At 48.1% G+C, this 24,663-nt stretch overlaps 1 protein-coding gene across 7 annotated transcripts in view; it reads left to right on the top strand.

Moving 5' to 3' along the window:
* Positions 1-24,663, top strand: part of AHI1 (Abelson helper integration site 1) — a 205,637-nt gene that overhangs the window by 165,860 nt on the left and 15,114 nt on the right. For 2 of the 7 annotated variants that reach the window (XR_016441409.1, XR_016441408.1), the window contains exon 24: positions 8,936-9,069. The exons of the other annotated variants lie outside the window; for them this stretch is intronic. The gene's annotated coding sequence lies outside the window, so the exon portion shown is untranslated. The remainder of the gene's footprint in view (positions 1-8,935; positions 9,070-24,663) is intronic. 7 annotated transcript variants of the gene reach the window in all.

Raw genomic sequence — 24,663 nt, 5'->3', positions numbered from 1 at the left:
GTCTTACCCTATCTGCTGCTCAGCTTTGTGCTCTCTGCCTGATCTGAGGCTCTGCTTTCTGCTTCCTGCCCTACATGCCACTTTGCTGCCTGTCCTCTCCCTGGTCTGCTGTATGCAATAGACAGGCTGCCTATGCCACTTGTGCTGCAAATTGGCCGCCCCATCTCTGATCAATGCCTAGCCTGTGGCTTTGGGGGGTGGGGGTTAGTGGTTTTTGCTGGGAAGTGAGAGATGCAGATTCAAATCTCTGCACAAGGGGGTTCCTAGAATCTTGTTCTGGGACAGGGGTGGGCAAAATGCGGCCCATGGGCTGGATGTGGCCCGCCAGGCCATTCTATCCAGCCTGCGGGTCTCCTAAAAAATTTAGAAAATGAATATATATCTGCCCCTGGCTGCCTGTCATGTGGCCCTCAATGGCTTGCCCAAACTCAGTAAGCAGCCCTCTGCCCAAAATAATTGCCCGCCCCTATTCTAGAAAGGCCCTGTGGAGGTGCCCAAACCATTAAGTTATTGGGTTAAAAGAGAAAGGACTTTTTACCCTCTTCCTCCATCTTTCAATTTGTTCCTCGCTTATTTTACTTTTGGCAGTGAATTGGAGAAGGTATGAAAGAGGTGCTGGAGGGGAAAACAAAATGCAACAAAAACCCTCTGTGAGAGGCTTGGGTAGCAGTAATGACATCGTGCTGCTGCTTTCCTCATTCACTTGTGGGATCATAGAATCCAAAATGTGCAGAAGTACTAAAATTTGCATTTTCCTGGCTATGTTAAGTACTACAAAGGCACATAAAGACAAACTGGGATTTAGCCGTAAATATCGCCCTGCTAGATTCTGCTCACATTCCTGAAAAACTTTAGGGAAACATAGGTCCTTTCTCCTTTTTGTGACTTAGCTTTGAGGCTAAGATGAAGGCATATTACAAAAGTTAGCATGTTAACAGTTTTTCAGGGTGGAGTACCATCATACTAAGGGGCCTAATTGCCATTTTGACATCTAATAAGTGAAAGAGTATCTGTTGTTTGAGAACAGTTTCCATTTAGTTCAAAGGATGGACAGATTGGAGATAGAATTGGAGGAAAAGAACTTCATACAGTGTTTATAAATGAGTGTTCTCAATGAGTTTAAAGGGGAAAAGAAGAAGGGAGTTGGGATAGCATTGGGCGAAACAAGTGGAATAAAGGATGAGGACTTATAATGAGAGCTATTAAAACATGCTTGCATTTTGTGGGGAAAGAGTAAAATTAGAGAACATGACTGGGTGAGTGTTGGTCTGGGGAGGAGATAAGGAAACAAGATGGGATTATCTTCATAATCTTTAAACAGATCAGAAAAGTTCAAATTGATTGGAAATGTAATTTATATTTTGCAAGTTAAATGATTTACTCATTTTGCTTGCCCAGGAGTTTTCAACTTTTCTATTTGCCACTTCAAACCTGTGTCTTTAGTGCTTCAGTTCATAATCATTTGTATTTGCATCCAAGCATTTGAGTCTTGCCATGACTCAGATGCTGTTTGAGTCATGGCAAGAAAGTGCATCTGGTTTTAAATGGGAATGGTGTTATGAAAATGATATGAAAAGTTAAAGATTGTATGAAACTGATAAGCACTTGCTGTAAGTGGTTCATATCTAAAGGTCCCTGCAGTCTGATCTGTACCATCTTTTTTAGAGCATAACACACTGAATTGGAGAAGGTCTGAAAGAGGCACTGGAGGTGAAAACAAAATGCAAAAAAAACCCCTCTGTGAGAGGCTTGGGTAGCAGTAATAACATCATGCTGCTTCTTTCCTCACTCGCTTGTCCCCTGTATCCTAACAGCCTCTTATTAAACAGAGCTGAGATATTCTAATGCAGATCTTCTACAGGCCTATAACAATATAATATATGCCTTTGTGCCATAACCTGTGTTACAAGTCCTGTGTGTGACCATAAACTGCATCCGACTGGTGGGCCTAGTGGCCACATAGTGGAGTTACCCATGGTGGGATAGCTCCTATAAAATATCACAATGTTGTAACCTCCAGAGTAAGCTGCATATAGGGCACCTCAAAAACCTAGTCCCCACTGCTTTGTGGTTAATCCTTCTTTGGAGAAAGGCTAAGGGACATCACTGTGATAGAAATGTGCCCTTGCTGAGGCATTAGGCACTCAGCAACAGTTCTTATCTGTTGCTCTCTGGCAGAAGCTACAACCTTTGAGGCACTGAACAGAGTCCTCCATGATCTTACCTAGGCATATGCATCAAATGTCTTGGTGAATAGACTTCTTATATGTACACCATGATGTAAACTAGAGGATCGACAGTTGCCTACTACTATATTACAGGAAGACTGAGAAAATCTACGGAAATCCCATTTTACTTCAACCAAATGTATCTTGTCTTCTTGTCTGTTGAATGATAAATGATATGACTTTCATAGATAGGAAGACTAATAAACATCAACTTAAGTTGGTACTTGACAATCTTGTATTTTCATTGGTTGCTCATGCCTTTTCAGGCAAAACTCACCTAGATGCTTAGGTGAGTTTCTTTTCTCAGTCCCCCATCTTTCTGTGTTCAGAGTACTTTGGTTTTCTAGGGATCCAAAACTGAGCTGGCAGTCACAGATTTAGCTTTCATAGTGAATCATAGAAAGTGAGGGTTGGAAGGGACCTCGGGAGGTCATCTAGTCCAACCCCCTGCTCAAAGTAGGATCATCCCAAACTAGATCATCCCAGCCAGGGGTTTGTCAAGCTGCACATTAGAAACTTCCAAAGATAGAGATTCCACCACTTCCCTAAGTAACTTGTTCCAGTGCTTTACCATCTTCCTAGTTTGCGACACTGCCCCGGCTCTGGAGCAAGCTGCCCCCATAACAAGATCCCAGCAGCTCCAGAGCAGTCCCTTGCCCTCTTCTGCTGCACACCCTGCCAGTGCAGCTGAGGCTGGTCTACATGGCAAACCCAGCCTTGAGCTTTCACAGCACAGGGGTGGCTGGGAAATGGAGTCCACTGCCAACTGGATCTGGCCCATGGGCTAGGCTTTGTCCATCCCTGGTCTAGCTCCATCCCCTTTGGAACCACCCTTCAGGTAGTTAAATCCAATTTAATTTTTACTTGATCATATACAAATATGATTCATGTTTTTAATTTGGGGCAAATTGCATCCCAAGGAAGGAAGGCAGAAGAAAAGAAGACTTCACAAGATTCCTCTAAGAGTTCTTTACCAATAATCTGTTCAATGGGAGAGGTTTCTGAAGGGGACAAGAATAGGGAAGAGCAAAACCGTATTAGTAGGATGTGATTTCATGGCACACCTCTTACCGTTATTCATACAGTGTTTTCCCATTTCTGCCTGGCCCAAGGGAGGGAGATTATGTTGCCATGGAGAGTTACTATTTACCATAAAGTATATATTTATTGGAGCAGGAATTTGAATTCAGGTATCAATTTCCCCCAAGTGAATTCTTTTACCTCTAGACTAAAGAATGGTTCTTGCATTATATGGTCCAGTGAATCTTTATGCAGTGCACAGAAACAAACAGCTTCCAAAGGAAGGACTGAGTGCCCAGTCCTAGAATAGCCTATGAATCATCTCAAGGCAGTCCCTCTTGGGCAATACAGGCTTGAATCTATCCCAAGTAGGTGCGGGAATTAAACCCAACTTCATTCTGGATGAATTTTCTAGCCACTGAGCTTTTTGTATACAGATGAGGCATGCAGCACCACACCTTGTTTAGCTAATTGGGAAGAAAAATAGAGCAGGAATTGGTGCTGCAATTAAATGTGTAGACACCTAACTCTAGAAAAAGGTTCTAGAGCCCAGAATAAGAGTCCTAGGGTGTTTTCATACATGCATCGGAAGTGTGTGTGAGAGTAGGGGATGGTGCTTTAATTATTGCAGCTCCAAGAGCCACTCTCATGTATCAGTGTCTCCATGATTCAAAATGGTGGTGAGGGCACTTTATCTAAAGCTCATGGGGCAAGCTTTAGTAAAAGCACCCCTGCCACCATTTTGAAACAGGGATGCTGAGTCATGAGACATGTATGCTGGCTGGAGTGTGGTAACTACGCTGTAATTACAGCACATGGGAGCAGCCTCCCGGCTTATGTATTGGCTCCAGAGAGGAGAGGAGAGGAGAGGAAGCCTGCTTGCCATTCAGCAAGTTGGCTTTGTAAATCCTATTCTGAAGCACCAAACTCTTCCTGTCCATTGTAGGCACCTAACACAGGGCTATGTATTTGACTGTGGTGGTCCAGTGCCTAACTACTTATGTGTATTTAGCCCTTAATTTATCTTTCTTTACTTCAGCGTTCTCATGTTCAACATTGGGACAGTTTGGTTATCACCAAAAGGGCTGTCAGGACAAATAAACTGAAAAACATTAAAGCATGTGGGAACTTGGAATATAAATTTTTATGGAAGTGTAAACTATATATTCTTTGTTGCTAATTTTTCATCATATTAAACATAAAGAATAAGTCTGTGCCACAGCAGCAGTGTGTCCTGGTACAAGTGCCCTCACTGTCATGCTTCAAACCCAGGAGGTTACTCTGAACCTGTTCTTGAGACCTCCATTTCCCATGTGTTTGAGAGCGGGCCCTTCGGACAACTCTAGGGTAAGCTCATTATCAGACCCCCAGGTTCAAAGACGCAAGGGAGCACTCATGTTAGAACACCCCGAGACAATGGTGTAGACACATTCACAGCAATCCTCCTTTATTTCCTAGCAAACAAATGGTAGCATGATAAAATTAAAAAGCAAAGCAAAGAGAAAAAGTACTCACACCAATCAATAAATAAACACTTAGCACTAGTTGGCTGTCCTATTGTCCCTCTATCAAAAAGCACCTTATTAAATAGGCATGAAACCATAGGTTGAGAAACAGTGGTAAAACAAGCAAGATTGCTACCTGTAGTATATGGTGTTGGTTCAAAGATGCATATTAGCAACCTATGCTATCATTCCTTTAAATAAACCAACCCCACTAATTGTAAATTACTATTTAATTTCTGGAGTCTGGATTGTGTGAAAATACTGGAATCACTGTGTCTCACTTGATTTCAAGTTAGGGAAAAATATTTCAGTGCTCTATAAAGAATGAAAGCAAGCTTTCTTATAAGTTGGAGCGCTACCTCTTCCCCAAGGTGTCAATACAATTCCTACTATAAGAGCCTGGGTTTTTATATTTATAATATCACTGTTCTTAAATATCAGAGAATTTGAATTCAGATTTTCTGAGGTTGATTTCTGCTTCCTGTTTTTGGTGTATGTTTGTTTGTTTGTTTTCCAGCAAAAACAGTATCAGCTATTTCTGAGAATGAAAGTAGGGAAAAGATATCATGTTGCCCCTGTTAAAAATTTAGGCTTTTCTTTGAAGAGCTGTAGCACCCTAACGCTTTGAATTAAAAGCTTGAAGTCTGGCAAGCAAGTGACCTTTGTGACCAAGATACATCCTCGGTTACATCATATAAAAATCTGCCTGAATATTGCTAAGTTACAGGTCTTTAAAATTAATTTAACCCATTCTCACAATCTCTAGGAAGTAGAGACTTTTCAGAAATTAATAGTTAAAACAAGGGTGGGTAAAATACGGTCTGCAGGCCAGATGCGGCTCACCAGTTGATTGTATCCAGCCCGCAGCTGCCTCCACAGTGCTCCACATTGGGCCAAGCCCTTCCCGGTCCTGTCTGGGGTAGCCCACATGTTCGCACCCACCCTGTGCTCACCAACAGTACTGCCCTGCCCCAGCCAGCACACACAGCTTCCCGAAGAGCTGCTCTCACTGCTGCTGCAGCTGCCCAGGTACTGCTCGGCTTCCCCGCCTCCAGCAGTTCCTCCTCTTGCCCGTACTGTGTTGCTGCAGGCAGAAGGTAGCACAGGGAAGCAACAGCAGCTGGGAGGACATGTACCAGGCACCATATGCCCAGCCAAGCAAGAGGGAGCTGCAGCTAGGTGGCTCCTGCCCCAGTGCATGGGGCTCCAACTCCATATTCTGCTCTCCACCCACTCCATCTTCCTGGCATGATGAGCAGCCACCTGTGGGCAGCTAAGTGCATGGAAGGCAGCTGGGAGCTGGAGCCCCATGCACTGGGGCAGGAGCTGACTGGCTGCAGTTTCCCCCTCACCACCTGGCTGGGCATGTGGTACCTGGCACATGCCCCCATGGCCACTGCCACTTTCCCGCACTAGCTGCTGCATGGAGCAGTGCAGCAGGAGCAGGAAGAGGAGGAGCTGCCAAAGGCAGGGAGAGCTGAGCAGTACCCAGGTGGCCGCTTTGTAGCTGTGCATGCTGGATGGGGCTGGCGACAGGGCAGTGCCATCGGTAGGCATGAGATAGGTGTGGATGGGACCGCAGCATGGGCTGCCCTAGGCAGGAGCGCAGCAAAGACTGCCCTGGGCAGGAGCACAGCACAGGCTGGCCCGGGCAGGGGCGAGCAGGACTCGACCCCATGTGGAGCACCCCGGGGGCAGCCACAGACCGGATGATGGGGAAGGCGGACAGCACCTGCACGTGTACTGTACTGCCTGGGCAAGCTCTGCTGCACGTTCCCCCTGCCACCCTGCCCCCAGCCAGCTCCTGGGATCTAGTGCACAGGCAGCCCCCCAACACATGTGCACACCCTCACCCCCACATGCACACCTGCACAGCCCCCCACCATTCCCTCCACACACACTTGCACACCTCCCCATCATCCGGCCACATTCCCACATACACAGTGTACAGAAATAAGACTTTATTTTGTGCTATTATGCAATCACCTCAACATACACTACTCAAAAAAACTTAAATAGGGACAAAAATTATTTTTTTGAAATAAAATTAAAATATGTTATAGTAAGTGTTTGATTTTTAGTATATGATTGGGGGGGTTATCTATAATTGTTAAAATTATATTCTTCTGAAAGATTTTGTGTGTGCAGCCCTGGAGAGGTCACCAGGACTCATTAAGGGGCCCACCAATTAAGGCTCACCCCTGAGTTAAAATCTCTGAAGACTTAATCCTCACAGACCATACATTAATCCTCACTGAGCCTTCCTCAGTGTGTAATGCTGACCAGATTGTGCATACGCCATCTTCACAGGGCAGTTGAGCATGCTGCAGCACAGGGCCATGGCATCTTAGGACTTTCACAAATGCTGTTCCACCCTGCTCAGAGACAGATTGGACTTGGAAACTGGAACCAAAGCAAAAAACAGATGGGTTTATCCCAGGCCTGATGATAGTCCTGGGCTTTGACTCTCATCAAACGGAACAGGGCAGGGGGTAGAAATGATGATAGGACACAACACAGTCATTTCCACATACTGCTTGAATGGTAATTAACTCTAATTATGCAGATTGTCCTGAGGCAACTTGTTAGTTCAGATACTTCACAGGTACTTAACAGAGAACAATTGGGCCTGTCCAGGATAAAAGGCTTTGCCCTGGGGGAAAGCTGGCCTGTTTTTTTAGCCTGAGAAGGCTGAATCTCATTTTCCTGTACTCTCAATGAACCTTGCATTTCCTTGCTGGTACCTAGACAGCACAGAGGAATAACTTACATGATTGAATGTGGAAGGTGAGGGGACCTCGGATTTTGAAAAACGGGGGTGTAGGTGACGTAGCGCGTCATCACATAAAATACAAAAAATATTTTATCAAGTTAAAGAGAAGCTGGATTTATTAATGTGATAGGGGCCCAGTGCTCTATTACTCAGTTTATGATCAAACCAAAAACCAATATAACTTCCCTGGAATGTGTACTAATTTGCTTGTTTACTGAGTTTAAAAAACACAAAAAACTGGGCAAACGTAGTCCACAGACTAACTGTTTTATTAGTCCTCTAGTCATTATAGTCAAATGTACATCTCTTATTCAGATTTGTAAAACAAAATCTAGTCTTCAGCACTTCCCTGTCAATCATTTCCACACCGGAGTTACTGTTCAGGTGTACTGTCAGGTGTACTAGTATTACCACACCTGAGTTAAGATTTTAACTAAAATTAAAAACAGTTTTCTCTTCTGTAAAATAGAAGAGAATTGTTACCAGGACTAGCTAACAGATGGCAAAATTGCAGAAGAAAATATAGCTTAATTAAAAGAACATCAAGAACCTTAAAAAAGAGAGAGAGAGTCCTTAACACCTGTGGAATGAGCAATTAGGGGTCAGGTCTAGCATAATGAGCCTTGAAGTCTATTGACTCCCTCCACACTACCTGAATAGAAATGCTGCTGCCTCTCTGGGGCAGTTGGTTTTAAAGTCTGGAGGTGGAGCAGGATTCAAAAGGCATACAATTTTGGCATTGCCCTCCTCCCCTTCCCCTCCCAGAGATGCCCCTGATGTGGAGACAACAAAACCCATGCTAGGACAGAGCATGAAAGAAGATTGAGATGAGGATTCCCGTGAGCTTTGCATTGGTATTGGTAGGGGAGAGAGAAAGTAGGAGTTGCACTTCAGGTGGTTGGCTTGGAAGCTGGTGGATATACTGACTAGGATAGTCTTCCCTCCAGAGTTTTGAATGAGCTCAAGATTTCTGAGTCTTACCATTCCTTTGCTGTAAGCAAGGCAAAGGAGGACTCTCCTCCCCATCGAGTGATGTTCCACATGGAGGATAACCATCCCATATGGCTGTTAGTTACTACTTAGCTCTAGGTGCAAAAGGCTATGTGGCACATCTGATACTTCCAGTTCTGTTTTTGAATGATGTGGGTGTCAATATATTGACATCTAATGGAATTTCTATCGTTTTATTAGCTTTGTTCTGTATAATCTATCTCTCAGCCATGTGTATGAATACATGTGTAGACTCTTTCTCTCTCTTTCTCTTTAAAGAGTATTATTAAGGTTGCAAAATCAAGCAGTTGAAAGTTAGAAAACCTGAACTGAGACTGCCTGAGCAGCTGTAATGTGCACTACAGACCACCACCTTTTACAATATATTCTTTAATTAAATGATCCAATGTTTTCCACAGGACCCTTTCTTCAGGATGGGCACAGGATGGCCTGCTTTGGGAGTGAATCAGGATTGTGCTCTGAAGAAGCCTGTTTCCTCCAGAGCCCCTGCTTCATTTTTACAGTATTTAAAGGTGTGGAGAGAATGAGGCAGGTAATTGCTGTCACAGTTTAATGTTGCCCTCAAGAATTGACATCTGTTCCTGCATCTTCCAGAGAGTTCCTGTGTGAAGCTAATCATGTTGAAGAAATGCACCTCTGAAAAGTTTGATTTAACTAACTGTGCGCTGAGACCCTGAGGGCTCACAAATGCACCTGAAGTCATCAGTAGTTGGGTTTGAATATATGAAATAGTATATCATGATCAGTAGTTTGACAAATTAGATGTTAGATGTTTCAAATGTGGCCCTAAAATTTAGAGGACACTTTTTACATTCAGTTGTTCTGTATCATAATTCTTCTTTTCTAAAATGAGATAATACCAATCCCAGAGGAGTTTGGTAGAGATAAATTAAATTGTTTGTGAAGCCCTCAGATGCTATAGTTATGAGTGTCATAGAAAATCCAACAAGGAAATGATTAATTCTGTCTTTAGAACAGAGTCCGAACAGTTGCAGTCTGAGGTCATACCTTGAGCAGTGAAGATAAAATATTGGATAGCTGCTGATCAGCTGAACTTTGTCCCTCCTGTGTACTGCAGGAGGCAAGATCCTGCGAGAAAAAAAAATATCGATCTTGTAATTAAAAGGTGTGTCATAATGCATCCATGGATGGCTGATGAATCAAGGCTTTACCCACAGCTTAAGTTCTGGCACTGCCTGATACTTCCTGAGCTTCTAGTACTTGATTTTGCAACCTTAATAAGGTTCTTGTTACGGTAGGCTTTCTGTGTGTAACTTTTATACACAACTTAATGCCAGGTTGTATGATTTAGATGTATTTAATTAATATTTTTGAAAGAAAACTAAAAATGATCTTGCTGGGATTGGTTGTGATAGCACAGTAGGCTTTAGTTGATTTCTGATTCTTTTGCTTTCATTTCTAGAAAATGAATAAATTACTCCTTTAGAAATTAGTCTGTGCCTCCTGTGCTCAGCCTATAACTGTTACACAAATTGTTTTCTCAGGGCGCTATTACAGGTAGTTAGAGCAGACTGATTCAAAGCAGCCACATGTTAAGGCTTAATGCTGTCTCACTTGCCACCAGAGGGCCTTTTCTGGGGTAAGGAAGGAGTGGGGGGAGGGGGGCACATTGGGATCATGTAGCTGGGAGGGAGAGAAAGCAGCACTGTGTCTTCCCTCTCCCCCTTCCTGCCCCTGTGGCAACAGGAATTGGAGCTGCAGGTGGGAAGTAAGACATCTTCTGAAAACTTCAGTGTTTGAAGTGAGTAGGGGGAAGGGACAGAGAAAAGAGTAGAGAGGTTAAAAAAAAAAGAATAAAGAACCAAAGGCCTGTAGGTGTGTCAGTGAATTAGAGTTGAGTTAGGGCTTGCGGGGAGTCCTGAGACAAGCTCAGGTGGCTGGCTTCATGCTAGCCATCTGCAATGAGTCCTTCTGAACTGGACCGCAAGGATCTTGGAAAAACTGAGCTTAATTGAAGTTTTCCCATGCCTACCCGTGTTCTCCCCTAGTTAGGCAAGCTGGGAAGGGGCACAACTTTCCTTCGAGGCCCCCCTCAGTCCGATTCTGGGGGAGGGAATGGGAGGGAAGCATATCTACCCAGTTAACCAGCAGGCCTCCCTGGGCTCCATGCTTTTGCCATGTTTGATACTAGGCAGCTCTTCCCAGGAACATGGGAGGTTGGGAAGGGAAGCCATAGCCCCTCACCCCAAATTCTCATGGCTAGGAGAGACTGCCGAGATGTGGTGAAAGTCTTAGCCCTCTCAGAGGAGGGTCATGTTCTTGGCATCTTGCCCAGGGGCCCAGATCAGGTCTCCTGGTGTCCTTGGAGCTGGCAGTGTAATGCCAGGGGGGCTGGGATAATACTCACTGGCGGCAGATGGGACTTGGCTTGGGACCAGTACCAACCCCTGGCCAGTAGAACTTGTAAGGTTGGAAAGCTGGTGTGGGGCAGAAGGGCTGGGAAAGGTGAATGCTGAGATGCTGAATAACTCCAAATTGGTTGCTTTATCTCCCTAGAGTAGACTAACAGTATAGCTTAAGCTGGGTAGAACAACTCAATGATAACCCTCACCTGATGTGGCGTGACTTCAAGATGCTTAAAAGGTACTTAGCACAGTTTAACTCCCTTTAATGTATGGGCAGTCCCATTTTAAGTGTCTTTACAATCATTTAGAGTGAATTTATAACACTGGCCTTGGTCCATTCCATCTAAATTATTTCTGATTCCACATGCATTCAACTGATCCAGGATTGCTCCACCAATGGTGGATGAATCTGAGTATGTTTGTCTTTTCCATTAGCTATGACTGTTTCTGTTTCTTTTCAGTCACTGCCATGATGCAATTCTAGCAGTAGCTATATTCTTTCATTCCCCTTTCTGTTGTTCTTTTCCATGCAGTTTTGGATCTTCCTCTTTCTCTTGTTCCTTCCTCTCCTCTACCAATTTGTTTCTACCTTACAAGTTCATTCTATGTATGTGGCCCTGCCATCTCTCACTCTTCTATTTTTTTCAGGCCAAAATATCCATATAGTACTCCTCAGGACAGTTGTTATGACATTTCTTTAACTTACTAGCCAATTGCTGGTCATGAATGATAGAGCATTTCAGGGAGAGCTTACATGCCCTTTGGGGCTGGCCATGTAAACCAGGGGTGGGCAGTTATTTTGGGCAGAGGGTCACTTACCAAGGTTTGGGGCTGCAAGGGTAGCTCCGCTGTCTTGTCGTCACTGTCTTGCAACTGGAAATTCTGCCCTCTAACCCCTGACCTTTGCCACCAGAAGTCCATCCCCTTGCCCCCAGAAGTATTCATTTCAGCAAGGGGTCATGCCATCTTGGAACCAGAAAAATACCAAATTATATTCTAAGAAGGAAACACCTACAGCATTCATTAATTTGATTTCAGAAAATATTATGTCCTGATTTACATGCATTTGTGTAGTGCACATAGAGGTGATTGCACAAAAGTTTAAACGAAGTTTTACTCCTGTATATTGTGGGGGGTGGGTATAGGTTTGTGGGTATGTGGGGTGAGGGAGCATGTGGATATGTGGGATGTGGGTGGGTATGGGGTTTGTGGGGGTAGGGTGCCTGGGCTTTGTGAGGGGGTAGGGTGCCTGGGCTTTGTGAGGGGGTGTGGATGTGGGGGTCTACATATATGTTAGTATGAAGGGAGTCTGTGCATGTGTATGGTGGGGTGTGTGTGTGGGACTCATCCTATGAACACACACCCACCCACTCTGCCCCAGGTGCACACCCACAGCCACCCTCCCACTCTGCCCCTGGCTGCATATCCACAGCCACCCACCTACTCTTCCATTGACAGCACAACCACACCCACTCTGCCCCTGGCTGCACAACAGGCTGCACAACACCCATACCCTCCCACCCAATCTTCCCCTGGCTGTACAATGATGCCCACCTTCCCACTCTGCCCTTGGCTCCATAACTGTGTCCACCCACCCACCCACTTGGCCCATCTGCACACCCACACTCACCGATCCACTCTGCCCCGGTTCCACAACTGCACCCACCCACTCACTTTGCCCCTGGCTCCACAACTGCACCCACCCACCCACTCTCCCCCTCACTGTACAACCACACCCTCCCACTCTGCTTCTGGGTGCACGCCCACACTAGTGTTCCCTGTAAGCTGCATGGTGTGCGCGGCCACTCAGGCATGCTCATGCCTCACTGCCAGGTATGCCTGCATGGCCACACACACCACACAGCTTAGAGGGAACACTGACCCACACCCGCCCTCCCACTCTGCCTCTGGCTGCAAACCCACACCCACCCAAGCATTCTGCCCCTGCCTGCACACACATACCCACCCACTTTGCCCCTGCCTCCACATACACACACACACACACACACACACACACACACTGCTTCTGGCTCCACAGCCACACCCACCCACTCTGCACCTGCCTGCACACACAACACACACACATACCCACACCACACACAATCCCATGACATACACACAAACCAGACCCAAACACACCCTACTGGGGTGATCCATGCTCCCCACTCCTCCAACACAGCCAGGCCACATGGTGCTGACATTGCTGGCAGGCAGGGAGTACAATTGCTGGGGGTGGGGTGAGCTGGGCTGCTCAGTCCTACTGAGGCTCCTCCTGGGTCCTACTGCCCCTGTCTGTCAGCTTTGACAGGAGCCAGGGCAAGTCAATACAGCATGAAAGCCTAAGGGCTCCCTCCACCTCCAGTTCTCTGCCGGAGGGGGTGGAGCCATGCAGACAGTTGCCACCCACCCTCTCCGGGGCACATGCATAATTGGCCTCCAGCATTACAGACAGACAGGCACATAGATGGAAGTACTAAGACTTTTATTATATTAGAATATAAGGTCTTAAATGTTATCTTCCCGCTATTAGGCCAGATGAGTATACACTTTTCATATTATGGTTATATATTTGAGCATTTGGTTTTCTTAAGGTTGCTGCAGCTGAGACCTCATCAATATAGAAAGTCTTTATGGCTAGAGATAGACATTCAGAAAGCCAGAGCCTAAATTGATTCAATTTTTGCAGGTTAGTTTAAGCTGCCTAGGTTAAACTGATTTGCAACTGTGCAGACATTTCCTTTGGACTGAGGAAATACTGGCATATGCCTGCAGTTGCTCAGGTCAGGAGCTGGGGGGCTCTAGAGTATGCCCTTGGCTGCAGGGAAGCTGTGCTGGGGGAGAGGTATGTAGCCAGCTCGGTCAGTAGCCTTGGCTGAACTGCCCAGAGAGGGGTTTAAGTTCCCCCCTCCCTGTCCCACCAGCAGGGACTCGAGCCAGGTCTACCAGGCACTCTTCCCTCGCTGTTGCAATGGTGGGGCTGGCTGTGGCCAGACACTAGCTGGGCCCCTAAAGCAGAGGCAGCAGGGACAGGGCTTATTCCCCACTCTAACTCCACTGCCCCTGGGGGACTGCAGTAGGATTGGACTGCAGCCAGGTCCTCCCATCCCAACCACTGCTGCCACTCACTCCCTGCATGAGGCAAATGGCAGAATAAGACCCCCCACCACTCCGCCAGACACCAAAGGGAGGCAGAATAACCTCCCTCCCTGCCTCCCACCTCTGGCCGCACCCCTGCCCCACTGCTGCCCTGAGGGGGCAAGGCTCTTCATGGTGGCAGCAGTCCCTTTCATGGTATCAGGGAGCATGAGCCTCTTCCCAGCAGAAGCCACACTGCGGGACAGGCAGAGCTGAGGCAGACTGTGCGCAGCAGCACTAGGGATCAGAGGGGGCCAGAGCCACCCCCCCCCAGTGGCCACCACTGCAGTGGTCCACAGCAGCTTTCCCCACCCCACAGCATGACCCCCTGCTGGGAAGAGGCTCACCTAAGGGAGCGACCAAGATGGGGGTGGTAGCCCCCCACTTGCCGTTCCAGCAGCTGGGTGAGGGCAGGGCCAGAGGCCAGCCAGCCAGGCCCCTTAGGTGGGCAGGGAGTGGAGTTATTCCCCGTCTGCCCCTGGGGTGCTGCAGCAGGGTCTTCCTGCCCCAGCCATCACCACTATCGCTCACTCTGTGCCCGAGGCAAGCAACGGAGTAAACCCCCTCAGATGTCCCTTCCCTCTGGTGTCTGGCTGAGGGGGCTTATTCCACCACTTGCCCTAGGCACAGAACGAGTGGTGGCAGTGGCAGGCAGACCCCGCTGTGGGTAGGTAGCTCTGCCCACTGTAGCTCTGCCCAACCTGCAGCATGGCCCCCTGTTGGGAAGAGGCTCATGCTCCCCAACACCATGACAGGGGCTGCTGCCCCCATCAAGAGCTCTGCCCTGTCACCACTGCAGCGGCGCAGCCAGAGGTTGGCCAACAGGGCCCCTTAGGCAAGGGGCAGGGAGGGGGATTATTCCCCCTTCCTCCAGCGTCAGGCAGAGGAGGCAGCAGGGAGTTTATTCTGCTGCTTGCCCCAAGCATGGAGCAAGCAACAGTGGCAGCAGTCAGGGCAGGCAGACCCAGCTGCAGTCTCCTGGGGTCAGTGGAGGTGGAGGGGGGAATTACTGGTGTTTGGCCATGCCCAGCCCAGCTGCTGCAGCCACAAGGGGGCAACAGCTGGCAGACACAGCTTGGGTCCCTGCTGGTGGGATAGGGAGGGGGGAATTAAACCCCTCTCTGACCAATTCAGCCAAGGCTACTGCCCAGGCTGGCCATACTCCTGTCACTGTACCAGCCAGCATGGAGAAGTACAATTCTGCGTTAGAGGGATGGGAGGGTGGGGGAAAACCCTACCCATATACAAAAAGACCCTGACTCCCAGACACCTTGGGCATGACAAACTTGACTTCACTGCCCTGTTTATAGTATAGTAACAGTGTTGCATTTGCCTGTATTTCAATCATTTGGAAAAAACAACAGTTTTTGGTATAAGTTTGCAATTTGCTATAGTATAGTCTCATGAAGTTCTACTATATCATAATCCACCTTATAAAACTAGGTTTTTTGTTTTGTTTTGTTTTGTTTTTTTTAACTTCACTATCAGTAGAGTTAGGGAGAGATTTTGTTGTTAAAGATTCTTTTAAAAATATTAAGCCAGTATGGAAGTTGAATCATAGAACCATAGAACCGGAAGGGGCCTGTAAGAACATCAAGTCCAGTCCCCTGTCGTGGGCAGGAAGTTATTGGGCTCAGACAAAGTTGACAATGTGCCTGTCCAGCCTCATCTTGAACACCTCCAAGGAGGGTGACTGCACCACCTCTGCTGGGAGTGTGTTCCAGATTCTGGTGACCCTTACAGAGAAAAGTTTTTTCTTGTGTCTAGCCTGACTTTACCCTCTATTAGTTTATGCCCATTGGTCTTCATTCCCCACTAAGGTGCTTTCCTGAAGGGTTGCTCCCCTAGTTCTTGATGTTAACCCCTGACATGCTTAAAGGGATTTGGTAACTTGAGAAACTTGAAAGTAATAACCTTGGCTTACCTCTGACCGCAAGGAAAAAGAGTGTGAAAAGGAAAGAAATAAACCTCAAGAGAATTATGAATTTTGAAGAAAGTGGTAATCATTTAGAGCTGCACAGCCTTGAATGCAGTCAATTGTAGTTAGTTATCAAAGGGTGAAAACATGTTTCCTTCTTTTGTTTCCTTCTAAATGGTATGTGCTGTTAATATAGATTTTGCGTGTTAATTTAACACAAGCAGTTTTTTTCATTCACAGCCAATATTCTGTATGCTAACAGTATCTGCACATTATATTTTCTAATGGCTCCCATTAGCAGTGTGCTTTTTTTAATTTCATGGCCATTAGGGGGGCCAACAGTTCTACTACGGTTTTGGTCAATGGTAAAATTGTCATTGGCTCTTAGGGTACCTATACACAAGAATGGAGGCTGCTCTGACTCGCTGTAATTCCAACACAGACTTGATCAATTAATCAAGTCTGCTGGAGCGTGGTAATTACTGCCATCCAGCCAGCTTCTGTGTCTCATGTATCAATGTTCCCATGCTTCAAAATGGCAGCAGGGGCACGTAATCTAAATCTCAACAAACAAGCTTTCGATAAAGCACCCACACTCCCGTTTTGAAGCACAGGGATGCTGATACACAGGACGTTCTGGGCACTTTAATTACAGTGGCTCTTAGAATGGCACTCAGTGACAGAGCTGGGATGGACACCAAGGGACAGACCACAACACTGCATGCAATATGCGTGAGTGGGGAGCAGAAACAGTGCCCCACCTGACACTCTCAATGGATTTTTCTTTTTGTATTTTCATTACCCCTGAGGCCAGAGAGTGGCCACAAAGTACACGTCGGGGCTGAGGGGACTCCAGGCAAAGGACACTTAAAACCTATTAGGTAGCCCAGGGGCCAGAATGCCCACGGTCCCCAACAGTAAGTAGGACCACCAGGCTCGGCGCAGGCATCTTAGGCCAAGCGAAGAAGAAAGGGACCTGTATGCAGTAAGCAGCTTGCAGCCAGACACCATGATCATATCGCTGCACTCATAACCCATATCGGGATCATGCCACTAGGCCTGGCACACGATGTGCTCAGACAGGCCAACATTGAGGTGAATCCAGCTGGTTGGCACATGGAAGCAGTGTAGGGGAGGTGGAGCCCCAGGAACATCTGCTGACAACACCCCCTAGCAAGTCCCATTTTTGAGGGAACCTCCCCCTTTCAGACAGAACATCTAGACATCGCAGGTGAGTATCAGGGGCTTCCCTGGAGAGATGGTGCATGATCAGTAAAGGTGCCTAAGAGAAACCAGAGACGGGATAAGCGTAACGATCCTGAGCTGCACGGGAACAGCTACACGAAGCCCAATGGGTACAAAGTTATTTAGCATCTGTGCTTTGGTTTCTCTGGCTTTAAAACATGGGTAGAAATGCTTGACTGGGGAATTATATGCCTTAACTGTTTCATAGTTCATAGTTTAATAGTTTCTAGGGTCGAAAATGACCTTAGTAGATCATCTGGTCCAATTCCCTGCCATGGCAGGAAAGATTACTGGGGTCAAATGACCCCAGCAAGGTGTTCATCTAACCTCCCCTAAAGACCCCCAGGGTAGGAGCCAGCACCACCTCTCTTGGAAGTTGGTTCCAGATCCTAGCTGCCCTGACCGTAAAATAGCACCTCCTGGTATCTAGCCTAAATCTTCCCTTTACCAGCTTGTGACCATTATTCCTGGTTACTCCTGGCAGTGCTTGGGAGAACAGGGACTTCCACAGTGCCCACTGATCCCCCCGACTAGTTTGTAACAGGCCACTAGATCCCCCCTCAGCCTTCTCTTGTGGAGGCTGAACAGGTTCAGGTCCCGTAGCCTCTCCGCGTAGGGCCTGCCCTGCTGCCCCCTGATCATATGAGTGGCCCTCCTCTGAACCCTCTCCATGTTGTCCACATCCCTCTTGAAGTGCGGCGCCCAGAACTGGATGCAGTACTCCACCTGCGGCTTGACCAGTGCCGCATAGACGGGGAAGATCACCTCCTTGGACCTGCTTGAGATGTATCTGTGGATGCATGACAAAGTGCGGTTGGCCTTCCTGACTGCATCCCCACACTGCTGGCCCATGTTCATCTTGGAGTCAATGGTGACTCCAAGATCCTTTTCTGTCTCTGTACGGACAAGAAGGGAGTTCCCCAACCTGTAGGTATGGTGCCAGTTGTTCCTTCCCATGTGCATCACTTTGCACTTGTCAGTGTTGAATCCCATCCTCTTCTCGTCCGCCCACCCTTGTAACCTGTCTAGGTCCAACTGTAGCCTATTGCTCCCTTCTAGCGTGCCCACATCCCCCCACATCTTAGTGTCATCAGCAAATTTGAACAGGGTGCTTTTCACCCCCTCGTCCAAGTCGCTGATGAAGATGTTGAACAGTGTGGGCTCAAGGACCAAGCCCTGCAGAACCCCACTGCCCACATCCCTTCAGGTTGAAAATGACCCATCCACCACCACTCTCTGGGTGCAGCCCTCCAGCCAGTTGGTGACCTAATTGACTGTGTGGGCGTCAACACCACAGTCCTCCAGGTTCTTAATGAGAGCACATTGAGAGACAGTGTCAAAGGCCTTCCAAAAGTCCAGGAAGACTATGTCCACTGCTACCCCTGCATCTAATGATTTGGTGATCTGATCATAGGCCACGAGGTTGGTCTGACAGGACCTGCCACTGATGAACCCATGTTGGTTGCCCCTAAGCATGAAATCCCCTACTGACCCCTCCTGGATGTGTGCCAGAATAATTTTCTCAAACAGCTTGCCTAGGATCTAAGTAAGACTAACTGGCCTATAGTTTCCGGGTCCTCCTTCTTCCCCTTTTTGAAGATGGGAACCACGTTGGCCCTCTTCCAGTCCTCTGGCACCACACCAGAGCACCACAATTGCTCGTAAAGCTGTGCCGGGGTCCTGTAATGACCTCAGCCAATTCCTTTAGTACTCTAGGGTGGAGATCATCTGAACCGGCTGACTTGAATACGTCCAGCCCCTCCAGAAGCTCCCTAACTAGTTCCTCACTAACCCTTGGCCTAGTGTGCCTCCCCTGGGACCTGAGGGGGCCCAGCAGGGGGGTGGCTGTTCCAGTCCCTGCTTAGGAAGATGGAGGCAAAGAAATCATTAAATATGTTCATATTTGTAAAAAGTCTTGAGATCATTGGTGGAAAGCATTATTATCTAAGAGGATTAGAATCAGTGTTCCATTTTATAATAGTGAAATTATGCTATATTTAATTAATTAAAAGATCATGCTGCCTTGAAAAACTCCTTTGTTTTCCCTTCATTTGTTTCAAAGAGCTATGGCCTGGCCATGGAATACCTTGCCTATTGTGGTACACATAACTCAAATAACCAATTGACAAACTGTCAGCTGTCATTTATTTTTCTTGACATTGCACTACTTACTTCCAATAGAAGGCAGGGTAATAGGTAACTGAATTAGAGATGTATAAGCTTTCATGAGCAAGAGATCACTTTATCAGATACTAATCATAGGATGTTTATGAATCTTGGATTCAGTAAGACTGTAAGGTACAGCTCTACCCTACCTTTGCTAGAGTTCAGACTGACATGATTAATTTCCAGTAATTGCATGATTATGTCCATCAGGATCTTCTGTATGGCATTTTTTCCTAATACTTACCATATCTACTTGATTCCAAGGCAAGATCTAGTCTTACAATAGAGTATCAAGTAAAAATGCAGTACCTGCAGTCAGAAGAGGTGGCAGGAATCCCTTCAGTGAGGCACGGGAATACTGCAGAACCTGGTGTGGATGCATGAAGGGGGCATAGAGTCACGGGAACCGGCACAGAGGCACAGGAGTAGTGCAGGACCTAGTGCAGAAGCACAGGTTGGCACATTACATGGGGCAAAGACATTGGCATGGTGCAGCACCTAGCGTAGAGACACAGGAGTGGTGCATAACCCAGGACAGAGGCATGGGGCAGTGCAGCACCCAGCCTGAAGGCACCTGGCGGTGTGACACATGGCAGCAGAGGGGTAGGCAGTAGGAGGGAAAGGTGTTGGGTGGGGAAAGGTTTTGGGGTCAGGCTTCATTCCCTTTGCCACTTGCCTCCCCACCGCTTGCCCCATGGCCCCTATTTTCCCCACCTTTTGCTACCTATTGCTTCTTTCCCCACTGAAGCAGTGGGGGATTAATTTTATAATAAGACTCTATACAGATTTATAATTTTGTGTTTATAGAATCTAACTTTTAAGGAGTTGTCTAAAATTTAAAATTGTCTTGGATTCAAGTAGATATGATATTAGCGGCTTTTAAGAGTACGACTTCAAAGGGGTCCCTCAAGGCTCTGTCCTTGGGCCTATACTATGTAACATCTTCATTAATGATGTGTACATTGGTATTAATAGCAGACTGGCCAAGTTCGCCAATGACACCAAACTCTGGGGTATAGCTTCCATACCTGAGGACAGGAGGGTAATCCAGGCTGACCTTGACAGGCTAAGGAAATGGGTGGCTGAGAGCCTGATAGTGTTTAACACCGAAAAATGCAAGGTTCTCCACCTTGGGAAGAAAAACCTGCAGCATGCTTATAGGCTCGGCAGCACTACAGATGAAAGGGATTTGAGGGTAATGACTGAACACAAGACAAACATGAGCCTTCAATGTGATGCTGCTGCTAGTAAAGCAAGTACAACGCTGGCTTGCATCCATAGATGCTTCTCAGGCAAATCCCAGGACGTCATTCTCCCATCGTACTTGGCCTTGGTGAGGCTGAAGTTGGAGTGGAGTTTTGGGCTCCACAATTCAAAAAAGGTGTGGAGAAGCTTGAGACAGTACAGAAGAGAGCCACGTGCATGACCAGAGGTCAGGAAAACAGACATTATGAAGAGAGGCTGAGACCCATGAGGCTATTCAGCCTGGAAAAGTGCAGGCTCAGGGGTGATCTGGTGGCCACCTATAAGTTTATCAGGGGTGCTCATCAGGATCTAGGGGAATGTCTGTTCACCAGAGCGCCCCAAGGCATGACAAGGTTGAATGGTCACAAACTCCTCCATAACCATTTCAAGCTGGACATAAGGAAGAACTTCTTTACTGTCTGAGCCCCCAAGGTTTGGAATAGACTGCTGCTGGAGGTGGTTCATGCACCTACTTTGAACACATTCAAGAGACATTTGGATCTTGCTGGGATCCTATGATCCCTGCTGACTTCCTGTCCCTGGGGGAGGGGTCTGGACTCGATGATCTTCCAAGGTCCCTTCCAGTCCTAGTGTCTATGAATCTATCAGATCAATGTCAAAGAAACTAACCATTTCTGGGTCATTTTAACCAGTCAGTGAGTACTCAGAGACATGGTTTACATGCAGATGAGAAGAGCATCTCCACATTTGAGAAAGCTAAAAAGGTCCCTTTCTAGTATAAATCACTGGCTTTTTGAAAGTTCACAACTAAGTCCTGTAGGTTTTGCTTATGTTGCTCATTAACCTATTGCATAATTAAAAGGTCATGAACTTGAACCAAGTGTTGAGAGTTGAAGTTGTTTCAAACCATTTTCTCATTACTCACCTAGAAACACTTACTTTGGGGAAAAAAACCTTGAAACTGATTATCAGCCAAACCCACACTACCCTGTCAGGCCTCAGGCTCCAGTATGTTGAAAGAGTCTTGCTTTTCCAGTTTCTCAAGATCTTCCATTGGAACACTGGCCAGTCCGAAGTGAATCACTTGGTAGGCCTTCATATCTACCCATCTGATTTGAGAGCGAGGCTTCTAGTGTTCAGGAGCCCTATCAACCTGCAACAGAAGGAAAAGAAAGCTATTGTAGGGTGTGGCAGGGCACTGTGTGTGCCTGCCACTTTAAGGCCCTGGAGCTGGCAGCTTCCAGGTATGTAATGAGGGCAGCCATTTTAGGTTCAGGGCTGCCCATATAAACAAGGCAGTTTGGCTGCTGGAGGTCAGGCAACAACACCACCTGGCCAGAGGTCTGCTGAGTTTAATCCGGAGGTAAGGCAGGAGCTGTAGGGGATGGTAGGAGGCTCCTGGTCCTGGGTACGACTGAAAACTACACCCTGCCGGGAGTGGGTGGCCTGGTGGGTCTCCCAGTGGCATGGGAGCCCCCAGGAAATGCCAGGCCAGTGATCACTCCAGTGAAAGGTGGGTTGGGGTGCCTTAACCCCTAGCCCTCACCTTCAGGTGGGTTGCATTCCATTGGAGGTAGTTGTTGGGATGCAAGCCCCAAGGAGGAGAGTGAAGAGTTGGAGGCCAGGTATGGCTGAGGCTGCCTGAGCCCTGCAGGGGTTCAAGACACTGAAGAGGTAGAGTTGGGGCCAGGCACGGCTCCAGCCACCTGAGCCCCCTGAGGAGGAAAGCCCCGAGATCCCGAGTAAAGGGGGCATGATGAACAGTGAGGAGCCCCCAGTGTGAGGGTGGGGCAGCATGAGGAGCCCCCAGTGATGAGGGAGGCAGAGTGAGAAGCCCCTAGTGAGGGAAGAACAGGGGCTCAGCCAGAGAGTGAGAGAGCTGAGTCCTGACCCCAGTAAGTCCTCTGATGTTGGGAGGCAGAGTTTGAGTCAAATATAACATATGAGCCCCAGTTGTGGGGGGGGCAGTGTGGGAAGCCCCCAGTGTGGGGGGGGGCACATGAGAAGCCCCCAGTGAGGGAAGAATGGGGACTCAGCCAGAGAGAGCAAGAGAGCTGAGTCCTGACCCCAGTAAGTCCTCCACCATTGGGAGGCAAAGTTTGGGTCAAATATAACATCTGAGCCCCGATTGTGAGGGGGCAGTGTGAGAACTGAGGGGGCAGCAATGAGAAACCCCAGTAGAAGCCCCAGTGTGAGGGGCAGAGATGTGGAGCCCAGTGAGGGAAGAACAGGGGGGCTCAGCCAGACAGTGAGAGCCGAGTCCTGACCCTAGTAAGTCCTCCAATGTTGGGAGGCAGAGTTTGGGTCAAATATAACATCCATAGGAGCACCACAACCTGCTGCCTGGGGGAGAGTGAGAGTCCCCTGTGAGACCCTGAGGCACCAGTCATGGTGTGAGGTACCCCAGCTCCCCACATCCATGAAGGAGGACCCAGAGAGGGGGGCCCCAGGAAAAGAGTATGGGTCATACAGCGAGGCCTGCCAGAGCTTCCCCTGACTGGCCCAGGAGGGGGCCGGGACCAGGAGAGTAAGGAGGCCCACCGAAAGGGACGCCCAAGAGCCTGGGGTCCCGACTGGCCTGGGAGTGGGCTGGGGCAAGTGTGAGTGAAAGGTCCCAGTGAGGGGACAACTCCCAAAGGGGAACCGGTGGCAGGGAGATATATGGCCTGGCATGATGGCGGCAGAGTCTGCCTGAAGGGAGGAACCCAGGTGGGATCCTACAGTGGGATTCAGGGGCCCATCGTGTGGGACTGGGGTGTATGAAAACATCATGAGGTCATCTGCAAGGCTTGGGCTGCGGTGTAGGGGAGGAATGGAGCCGCAGATAGCACCTGCTAGCAGTGGGGCAGAAAATGGGCAGCCTCCCGCTTAAATTACATCTATTAATTATTAAGATCAAAGCATGGTGGATGAGAAAGCAGGAGGTTAGCCCAAGAACAGGTGGCCGGGCCGCACGGAGATCGGCCCGGAGCTGGCCCCCTGTTACATAGGGTTACACACCCAAAGACTTGTTTGCATGATTTCTCTACTTTGTATAAGAATTGTATGGACAAACATATTTTTAGCCTCTTTAAAAGGGAAGGGGGAGCTGCTGCTTGGGAGCATTTATCACCCTGTCTGTTCTAACAGCTAAACCTGCATGATCCTGTAGGAGGTGTGGGCAAAATGTGGCCTGTAGGATGGATTCAGTCTGCCAACTGATTGGATTTAGTCTGCAGCCATGCCCCACTCGGCAGCCCACACTGTGCTCCAGCCTGTCCTGCTGGCCCCAGTCTGGGCTAGTGCATACAGCTTCCAGCAGGGCTGCTCCTGGTGTGGCTGCAGCTGTCCGGGTGCTGCTTAGCTTCCCTTACCTCTGGTGGTTGCTCCTCCTCCTGATCCTGATGTGCCACTCTCCACAGCAAGGAAGCTTCAGCCGAGCAGCTCCTTCCTCAGTGCACAGGGCTCAGGTTCCAGCTCCTGGCTGCCTTCCACCCACTAAGCCACTTGTGCTGCACATGCAGCCTGCCCCCTCCTCCCTCCTTTCACCCCTTGCCAGCTCCCAGGACCTAGCACCCAGGAAGCCCATCACACATGCACACATCCCCCACAACCACTCCCCCCACACACCCCACAGGGCAGGGACATGTAGAGAACAGGTCGCAGCTCTGCCCTAGGCCCTGCACTATCACCATTCTGTGACCCCACCAGTCCTACTCCCAAAGACCACTTCTCACTTGCCCATGACCCCATCATCCCACATTGGGAGTTTTTTGTTGTGGCCAGGGGTGCTCACCAAGCCTGTCGCAACTCATCAAGACTCCCTGTGTGGCCCTGGTCCCAAATAATTGCCTACCCCTGTCCTATAGTGATATAAGTTAGTTAAATTGCTACCCTCCACTGGAACCCTGCACACCCCACTGTGGCGCACCACAAGAACAGCTCCCCTCTGCCAGAGATTCATGCAGCTAACCATGGTGAGCTTCCCCACCCCCACAAATGCTACCTAAGGCACAGTTCCTCAGGCTGGATCCAAAGGCTCTGTGGGCTGTAAACTGTCGACCCTTACCCTTAAAGGGACTGTGGAGCTTCTTAGTCCTAAAGTTCAACA

Source organism: Crocodylus siamensis, chromosome 1 (assembly GCF_052110815.1).
Source record: "Crocodylus siamensis isolate JL-2025a chromosome 1, ASM5211081v1, whole genome shotgun sequence".
Classification (NCBI taxonomy): Eukaryota; Metazoa; Chordata; order Crocodylia; family Crocodylidae; genus Crocodylus; species Crocodylus siamensis.
The sequence above is the reverse complement of the archived record's forward strand: the minus strand, read 5'-3'. Positions and strand labels throughout refer to the sequence as shown.